Genomic DNA, 10,427 nt, shown 5'->3' on the forward strand with positions numbered 1-10,427 from the left:
CTGAATGTGACTGCTTGGAAGTGTCTCTGGTTGGTTCTCCAGTCCCCATGTTGCTAGCTGACTGGCTCACACCTCTGAGAGCTCAAGGCTGGCAGAGCTGAACACTGAGGACCCCTTTCCCTCTGGTAGGTGGGACCAAGAATGAACTGGGAGGAGGTTGCCGCCTCCAGAAGAGGCACAGGTGCCTCAGGGAGAAGCTCAGATAAGGAGAAAGCAGAGTGGAACCCCTTCACCCCCTCTGTTATCTGTTACCGTGATGAGGCTCCCGACCTGGGGAGTGAAGCCTCGGTCAGCTTGGTCATCGGCCACTCACAGACACATTGTCAGGGGAAAGGGCCTCTTGGATGCATGAGTCAGTGCCAGGAGTGCGAGGCGAGGCTTGTCCGGAGGCCCAGGAGCCTGGAGCTGCATTGCGTCCAGGTCCTTCAGATGCACATCTCAGGCCATTTAGGTGACTGGCTCCTGGCTCTTCACCCACAGGCCTGGGACCTCCCCCTGCCTCTCAGGGCAGAGCAAGGGCTGCTCGGTACTGAGGCTAGCAGTCCTGGGTGTGGAGCCTGGGATTCACAGCCCAGAGAGGATAAAGAAGCAAATTTCACAGTCAAGTCATTTCAACACTTTCTTTTGGACATTTACTATAGCACAGTTGTATGCAAAATACTGTGGAGGATATGATATGACAAATCCCACCTGCCCTCCCCGCCAAGGATATGAAGTTCTAGCAAAAGTGACCAGCCAACAGGCCAGCTCTAACCAAGGCTAAATCAGATGGAGACCCTCCTGGACTTTTATATATGCCTTTAGAATATATATACCTTTAAAAATAAATAACTTTGAACAAGTTTGGTCATTAATATATTGGGGCCTAAAATAGGGACTAAATTTGTCCTTTCATGAACTGGCTGAGAAACCCTTCATGACAACCCTCCCCCCAGGCCATCGAAGTCAGTTTCAGGAATGTCCTCCAAGCCATGTTGGTACAGTTTCCGAATGGCCCATTGCATTTTGCTTCTATTATTTTATAAAAATGAACAGGAAACAGAATGAAAGTGTTGTATGCTTGTGATAAGAAGCTTCAACTGTATACATTCAATAGAGGGAAGGCCAAGTTGAAAAATCACTGGAAATACTGAAGGCTTTCATTCATTCATTCACACATGCATGCATTCACCCAGCAAATGTCAACTGACCACCTACTATGTACAGACAACTCTTCCAGGTAGACTGAGGTGCCTGCCCTCAGGGAGCTGACAGTCTAGTGAGGGAACAGGAATAAACAAGGTGCATAATATGTAGAGTATAGACAATGAAGAGGGTCATGGATGAAGAGCAAAGCAGGAAAGGGGTGAAGAAGTCACATTGGGAGAATGGTATAATTTGAGAAGGGTGCCAGGGAAGGCGTCACCGGGAAAAGGTGACTTTGGGGTAACACCCAAAGGAATAGAGAACATGAGGTACTCAGATTCCCAGGAGGAAGCCAGCTCACGGCAGAGAGAGCCGCAGGCGCAAACGCCCTGAGGGCGGCGCTGATGGTGAGGCTGTGGCCTTCTTCTGATGTTGTGTCTGAGTCTGTGTTGGTCAATGGGGAGCACTTCCAACAGCTGCTGGGGTAGAACATCTGGAAAATGGGCTTTTCCTGAAAAGTGTTGGATGAACATAACTCACATGAACTTCAGCCCAAATGACCAGTCTGTGACTATTGGGCACCAAATGTGATTTGTTTAGTAATGAAACATTACTGAACATGGGTCCTCTTCCTTTGGTGTTCTTGCTCACTTACTCCCTGTGCCTTGAGTGGTGCCAGGCGCATAGCTATGACTCAATTAGAGTTTGTTAAGTGGCTATTCCAGAAGACACATGAGGGCCATCAGTGTGGCATTTGTCAGCGGGCATCCTGGGCCTTAGATGAGTGCCCCATGGGGCCTGTACTGTCTAAGAGCCAAGCATGGGAGCCCATGGGCCAGTCACCTGAGAGGTTCTGAGAAGCCCTGAGCACAGGGGCACGGGGGAGGCGACACTGGCACCTTGCAGGTTCAACCAGCGCAATCGTCAGTAAGAGGGTTTTGCCAGGTCACCTTAAAAATAATCACTCAATCCCGAATGTCCTGAACACGCTCAGTACCATGGAGCCTCTGTTTCCAAATTTCCAGGCAAACTGTTTTTTCTTCTCATCAGCACACTGGAGGGAGGACTGGATTCCCCTTGCTGCCAAAAGTGCCCTTGCTTTCAAATTCAAACCCCAAAGCAGCAGTGCGGCTGTTCTTTAAGCTGATCCGTTCAGAGTAACCGCAAATGCCAGCCCGGGTGATGGTTTCTAATTGAATGTGACTTTCTTTGTTAACGCCTGTCCTTGCCCCCAGCAGCAAACTGACAACCAGGACTTGCCTTTGTGAGCTGAAATGATGTAGCTGATAACCAACAGCCTGTATTAGTTTTTCCTGATAATCTCACAGTACTTTTAATGAGATTGGTGGCAAACATGCCGTTTCTGGGGCAAATTAATTTGTCCTTGCAAAACAGAGTGTCAGCGATTTTTATTTCCTTTGTGTCTGACATACAACTGGTGGTGTTTTCAATGGCAATTGATACAACCTAGTGTTTCGGCTGCACTGTGAGAAGGACAAGATTTTGCCAAGGGCAATAAAATCAGCATAACCACAATTAAATGTCAGATGACTGACATTTGGAAAACGGTATGCTGATATGTCTCCCTTCCTTCTCTGTTCTGTGACTTAGCAAAGGGCCAAAGAGATAAACAAGGCAGCTCAGGTAGTCGGGTCACAGAGGAGCAAAGTGGGCATGAAATGTAACCCTCTGTCCTTTCTGTGCCCTCATACTCAGTAGATGGGTACTTGCATTCTCTGTATATGTGCTGTTTGGTGACTTGCACTGATGCCATTTTGCATTGCTGAAGCCATGAAGGTGAAAACTGGCATAAGTGTTGGAAATACTGCACCCAACTCTTCCAGTCTCTCATTTCCAACGTACTGTTGCCCCCATCCCCAAACAAAAATCAACTCGAATTTTCTATCATAGTTGGAAGAGTTTTGGCCACAGTATCAGTCATGGCAGTTTCCATCTTCTTTGCTGTACATCTTTTATCCTACCTCCTTTAATCAAAGTTTAGGATAAAGTTTTGATTTGGGCAGATCATGGAATAACAATTGGAATTAGCCATCCCTTTCTGAAGTTAGACAGAAAAGAACTTGCATGTTGAATCCGCCAATGCAGTTTTAAAATTTAATGCTCCTAGAATGTTAACTGGGGCATTTTTTTTTGCTGTTAAGGGACCGATCACAGAAGAAAAAGGGATGCTAATATCTTCTTTGATGAGCATTGGGGTCCTGAAGGATATGAAAGACCTGCAGGGCAGAGTGGGGTCTCTCCACTGACACAAGGTAAAGAGTAGGCGGGTGTGGCAGATTTCATTCTACCCTCTATTTAATTTCATCAACAAACCAGTCAAGAACATGAGAGGCTGTTCCCAGAGATCCTTTGTCCTGTTAGGGGTTGGCCTCATTGGCATGGCTGGCTGTGGGTTAGATCACACGTGCTAAAAATCAGCAAAGAAAGGCGATATTAGCAACCTGAAACACTATGTAAAACGGGGCCATGGATCAACTCTCTTTCCTTTCTAACTTTTGATTGACAGCTTGGAGCAGCCAGTGGTGACAGCTGTGCCCAGAAGGTGAACATTTTCCCTTGAGCTGAGGTCTCAGTTCTATTATTCTTAACTTGGAGTTAAAAGAAGCAAATCATACAGGTAAATAATTAGGAGTGGCTTAGAATCCATCATAGCAAACAAAAGCCAGGTATTTTTAAACGTTTGCAACATTGGCATGGACAACAGAGCTAAATAGAGATCTGTAGCCCCAGGATGGGCATGACTCTTTCCTGAGTCACACAGTCCGCTTGTCCCCTGCTGACATTCCTGTGTCTTTGATAGAGTCCTTAGTCATCTATCTCTGCAGAGAGTTTTCCAGCTCAAAAATCATCATGTTCAAAAAAAAAAAAAAAATCATCATGTTCAAGACCCCATATGTGGGAGAGCATTTTCAGTCATGAATCTTACCCAAGACTTTTGGTTCAAGTGATTTGGGGGAAAACATGGGTCCTTCCAGAGTCCACAGGTCATGTGGATGTATAATTCAGTTGGTCTTTCAACTGGGCAGGATTAAGGACAAATTTAAAAATGTTCAGATCAGCCAGACAGCTCTGTCTGTTTCAAGCAGGCTGGAATTCGGGTTCAGCCAGAAGCAGCACTTGGTCCAGGTACTTGAATCTCACCCTGCCCAAATCTTTATAATATGGGAACTCAGATTCCCTTGGCTGGACCCTTCCCTCAGGCAGCAATACTTTTTTCTTTAATGTGAACCTGCCAAGATCACTGATGATCGCTTTTACAGCTTGGAATAAGAAGTTGTTTGTGATCCTATCAATAGGACAGCATATGGTTTTGCTTTTTACCTAAGACCATTGATTTCATTTGTCTTCATATTCAAGAGAAGGATAAATAAACTGCTTCCCTTGCACAGTGGCTTGGCCACCTGAAAAACCAGTATCTGAAGTCAATTCCCAGCGGGAGAACTGTGCTTCGCCACATCTCTCTAAATCAGTCTCAGATGTTCTGGTTCTGACTCAGGATGCCACCCCGTAAATGCCAGGGTCTTCCATACTAGACGAAGACCACGTTGCTTTCTGGGTGCTCATTTAGTCACATCTGTGACCGAAATACTCATCATGCTCAGAGGTAAAGAGAAATGCTTGATATTATGCACGAATGGTATCACTTAACCTATCCTCCAAATTATCTTCATTTGGTGGTTAGGCTGGGTTCTTTTTGGAATTTCCCCAATTTCACCCAAGCAGATCACATGTTTTCATAGGCGCACCAATATAAATGTATTTAACATAATAAATATTGATAAATATATAAATAAGTACAAGTAAATATAATGTATATAGCACTGCTAACAAGTATAAATATTAAATATAAATAAATGTATTGTGAATGTATATTTATAATACAAATATCAATAAAATGTTGTTCAATGAATGAATGGGTCCTTCCCTAAAACAGTCTAAGTGTCTTGAATAGTCACCATGATTCATTCATCTCGTACAAGCAGTCTCTCTCTGCGCGTAATTAATATGACAAATTGAATTTTTTTTTTTTTTTTTTGGCCGCATGGCTTGTGGGATCTTAGTTCCCCCACCAGGGATTGAACCCGTGCCTGTGGCAGTGAAAGCACGGAGTCCTAACCACTGGACCGCCAGGGAATTCCCAACAAATTGATTTTTATTTGTCGTCATAAAATGGAAAATGGTTTTCTGCTATTCTGACTCTCCTAAAGTTAAAATAGAACAATGTTGTAATTTTAGGGTTTATAATTTTTTCCACCCAGAAAATCAATACTTTCTATCTTCCCGATTTCTTATTTAAAAAGAAAAAAGAAAAAATTATGACAAACACAACCCAATGACTATTCATACTATATTTAAACATCAAATCAATATTTAAAATAATGTTGCTAAAAATTAGTTCCAGATGGCTGACAGGTTTAAATGTGAAAAGCAAAACAAGTCAACTTTGAGAAGAAATCATAGGAGACTATCTTCATGATCTTGACAAAGTCAAAGGTTTCTCAATGCGGACACCAAAAGCACTATAAAAGAAAAAAATGGATAAGATAATGTCATTGATGTCATGCTGGGTACTGAAACTAATTTCCTCCACCTGGATGACAAAGAAGGCTATGAGAATCAGAAAGAGCCTGGGGGTGGGGCATTTTCCTTCTCTTGGAAGAACGGGCTTTGGAGAAGAGTGTTGATTGGCAAACAGGTAAACACTCTTTGGGGGGCAGTAAGGTTCGTGGGTGGCAACATCAGCCACTACCATGTGGGGCTGGGGAGCTTGCAATGTGCTGGCCCTTTATGCACGATATCTCTTTCCATCTTAATGGTGACCGAGTGAAGTAGATAAGACGCTAAGCAAGGTCAAATGACTAGCCCAAGATCAGACAGCTCTTAAATGGTAACTGGGAAATCTGAGCCCATGTGGGTCCAAGAGGGCACCATGCCATATGCTCCCTGGGTGCAGGCCATGGGACTGTGCCCTTGACCACAGCCCAGTGATTGATTCCCAAGCTTAGCATGAGTTTCTGTCTGCTCCGTCCCTGCTTTCTTCTGATGAGACCTCCTGTTTGGCCATGTGTTCCGTTTTGTTTCATTCTGAGTATGATGAACTGTTTGATAAAAAAAAAAAAAAAAAAAAAAAATCACAACATAAATTCTAAACGAAGCATGTATTCAAAGAAATGGTGCTGTTAACTTTCCTTACTTCTATATTATATTTTCATTGGAAGTCTTTTCAGCTTGAGGATCATATGACACAATTAGATGATAGGGAACAATGACACCAGCTCCTCCGTGTAAGTTCCAAGGTAATTCAAGGTGACAGTTAGCTATTGAATGATTAGAGAAAGGCCTGTTGGGACCTGACCCAGACTCTATGTCCTTGAATCTCCTTCCCTCCATGGTGTCTGGTACACTTCACGTTGCTGGCAGTCAACGGCTGTAAGATTTATGAAGAACGAGGTAATCACACTCGTTTTGGGGTCTTGGGCTATCAACACTTGAGTGCCATGTAGCATGTTAATATCAATTAAAAACTCCAACACCCGTCCGCTGAGGTTAATGGTATTAAAAGACTTGGCCCATATGCCTGGATATCAGAACGTATTTTAGCCTTTTGCTTTTAGAAGTTCCTCCTATGATTTAGACTCAAAAAGAAACTTCAAGAATTAACATTCAAACTTCCAGATTGAATGTATTACCCATGTGCTGTAGGGTGTGAATAAAAATTTGTAGCATAGGTTTTGAATAGATGCCTTCATGTGTGTGAGCAAGAGTGTGTCTGTGTCTGTGTCTGTGTGTATAACCCTTGACAATTTCAGGACGGGGCAAAGCTCTGTTGGTGCCACAGTTTCTCTGCACACCTCAAGTCCCAGATCAGAAGCCGTGTCGCTAATATCCGTAGCTCCTGATTAGTCTCTGAATTGCTCTAGACCCTTGCTACTCAAAGCGCAGTCGTTGGGCTGGCAGCAATCGCATCACCTGGGAGCTTGTAAGAAGTGCCGAATCGTGGGCTTCTCCAAGACCTTCAGAACCAGAATCCTCAGGGCATCTGAATGCCCATGGCAGTTTGAGAAGCTAAGAAACGCTACTCTCGACCAAGCATGCAGAGGACACTTTCTCCCACTCTGTTCAGAGCATATTTCTATGGGCCTTCAGATCCCTGTTTTGGTGATTTTGTAATTAAACATGGTTAGGGGCTGAGCATTTTAAAACTCGTTCGGCTTTCCATGCTTGTTTGGTGTTATATCTAGAATTTGGGGGCCCTTGGTCAGATCAATTCCTTACTTCTTTGTTCACCAAGCTCTTCTCTGGAGAGAAGGAGGATTACAAATAGAAGGGGATTCTGCTGTAATAGGAGCTGGTGGGATCTGGCCAGATGTGGGGCTGAGTCTCCAGGCTGAACAAGGGATCTCTCTGAGACAAAATGTCCCTGTCGGTCTGCCATCAGGACCAACAGGGTATTTTAGTAGAATGTTTGGAACTGAGCTACAAACCTGCCTTCAATTCTGGTAATTGCCTACACTTGCAACTACTTTTTTGTTTCATAAAGAATAAACAAACAACACTTCTCCCCAGCAAAATCTAGATTTAAAAATATTTTAAAATCCTATTTTGCCACTTTGATTTTTTACATAAATGACTCATGGATTTAAAGGCCATTAGTTCTAAGGATCCGTTCTCCTTCTTGGATTTACCCACTTATCCCCAGCTTGAGTGCCTTGAGTTTTCATAAAATTTGCTTTGTCGCGTTAGTGTGACTTCAGTGTAGCTGTCATTCTTGGACTCTCTTTCCTCCCCTCTTCCCTCTCACCAGCCTCCATCTTTGGCTACACACACCAGCTTCATTCGCATTTACTCCCAGCCTTGACTCCTAGGTTCCCAGCCCCGTGCACCCAGGTGCCTTGTGCCCAAATGTTCTTCACTGGGCCCTCAGTCTCTTGTGCTGGAAGGAAAAGCCTGAGTATCTTCCCTGTTTACCACGAAGAAGTGACTCCACTGCAGCTCAAATCCAGGTTTTGCTGTTTCTATGACATCTCATGGACTTGTCAACCGTCCTATAAGTCTCGGTAAGAAACAGCCTCACGGAGATTCAGCCAGGCTTCAGTTCACACCGTGCCCCGGGTGAACAGGTTGTGCAGGAAATCTGGCCCAGCCTCATCAGCTTGGAGACAGGGGACAAGGGAAAGGCCTTTGGGGACTCCAGAGTTAGCCAGGGCCCTCCCCGGCTTCCGTGCAAATCAACCCACGCATTCATGACATGGGCAGTGTGTTCTCAAGCTGTAAGGAAATCAGCATTTTGTAAGCAGAATAGTATTTTAGTTGCACTGGAAGTGGAGGATGGGATTATCCTGCAGCAAATCATTTGTACAATGAGGAACCCTCCTGTGGCGCAAATGCAGTTCACTTAATAAAAGCCTTCTAAAAGCAATGCACAAACCCCACGTGCCCATAAATACATTTATAGACGTGCAGATACGTCAGATAGAGTCACACCAGCAGCTATAAACAAACCCCCGCATACTGGTGACTTAAGTCTCCGAACGATCCAGCCATGTGGTTCCTAGTCGTCAGGCCCCCTCCTTCCCCTAGTGACTCAGAGACCCTGGCTCCTCCCATCTCACAGCCCCCATTGTTCCGAGCCTCAGAGGCAGGCGTCTGCAATCAGCCAGCAGATGGGAGAGCTGGAGAAACCCCACCTGCCTCTCAAAAGCCTTGGCCTGGATGGGACGCACTTCTCATCACCCCCCATCGGGAAGAACTGGACGCACGGCCCCAGCAGGCTGCAGTGGGGCTGGGTCACGAGTTCTGGGCACAGGTCACAGTGTGCAGAGGGACTCCCACATTTTGGTTGACAAACACCTTTTCCACCACATCTTACTTGCTTATTCAAGGTTTTAACAAGCAAATCTCCTCTAAGATGTCTGACACTTCTTATGTGGAAGTTTGAGTGACTGGTGTATCTTTATTTATGGAGAGTAAATCGAAGCCCTAGGGAAATTTATTTGTATTTTGGCAGCTGTGGGAGGAGAAACAAAGATTCCAGGGACTTCTTGTGCTTTGCAAAGCCTGCTGTTTTCATCACTATGTTATTGATTTTAATTTTAAAAAAAAGAAAGCAAGCAAATGAGAAAGGAATTAAGTGCACAGAAGCAGCTCTGTAGCCTGTTGTCTGAGACAAGGCTCAGGGCTGTGCGGGCCTCGCCTGTGCGCCCACCATCTGATTTATCTCGAGTCTGTTTCTCGAGAATCAGGGTTGCAGAGGAGTTGCTGAGCCTTTGAAGAACTGGCCCAGGGCTCAAGCCAGCTTGGCACTGTTTACTTCCCTGGATTTCACAACTTTACTGGAACCTGCAAAGAGTTTTGTTTAGCTTTTTTTCCCCGCTAAGACACAGACGTACCAAGTTCTTGTGAAACTAAAAGTCATCCGGTAACCAAATCCCAGCCCCAATCTCCTTTGTTCTGAGTGCAAACATCTCATTAAGGGCTGGGAAGGATGCAGCCTTTGCCTGGAGACACAGGGCCCTAGAGGGAAGGACCCCGTAGTGAAGTCCCACAGACTTTGGTCTTGACCCAGTTCTGCCACCTGATGGCATCTGACCTTGGGCAAGAATCCTCATTTCTTAGGCCTCAGTTGCCTTATCTATAAAATGGGGCCACATCGCCCACTTTGCCGAGTTCCCAGGTTGGATGGAGGTATGGGGTGGGGAGCGGCTCACGTGTCCAGTAAGCGGTGGGTGGGAAATGGTTTACATGGAGTCCACTCCTGCCCCCCGTCTCCTTACCACACCCCCTGATGAAAGAGTCCTCCTCAGCCCCCTCCTCCCTGCAACCCAAACCCCACGTCTGGTTCTCTAACCCCAGCTTGCTTGCCCCACCCACCCCTTTGTTCTCCTATCAGGGAACATCTTCTCTCCAGGGTCTCGGGCTGCAAATACACATGCCACACACCAGCTCCTCCTTCCCAGGCATCTCCTCCTTCCTCCCCCATTCCTGTTTCATTCCACCATCACTTCTCAGGCGCCTGGGGGCACCTCCGTGTGAGTTTCACTCTTCACCTCTGGTGATCTTTTTTCTGCCCGTCGCACCAGCCACTGCTCCATCCCTGGCATCCTCTGTCGCTCCAGTCTGCCTTCCACATCAAGGCCAGATGCGCTTTTTTTGTTTTTTTTAATTTTTATTTCATATTGGAGTAGAGTTGATTAACAATGTTGTGTTCGTTCGGGTGTACAGCAAAGTGATTCAGTTATACGTATATACATATCTATTCTTTTTCAAATTCTTTTCCCATT

This window comes from Eschrichtius robustus, chromosome 15 (assembly GCF_028021215.1).
Source record: "Eschrichtius robustus isolate mEscRob2 chromosome 15, mEscRob2.pri, whole genome shotgun sequence".
Lineage (NCBI taxonomy): Eukaryota > Metazoa > Chordata > Mammalia > Artiodactyla > Eschrichtiidae > Eschrichtius > Eschrichtius robustus.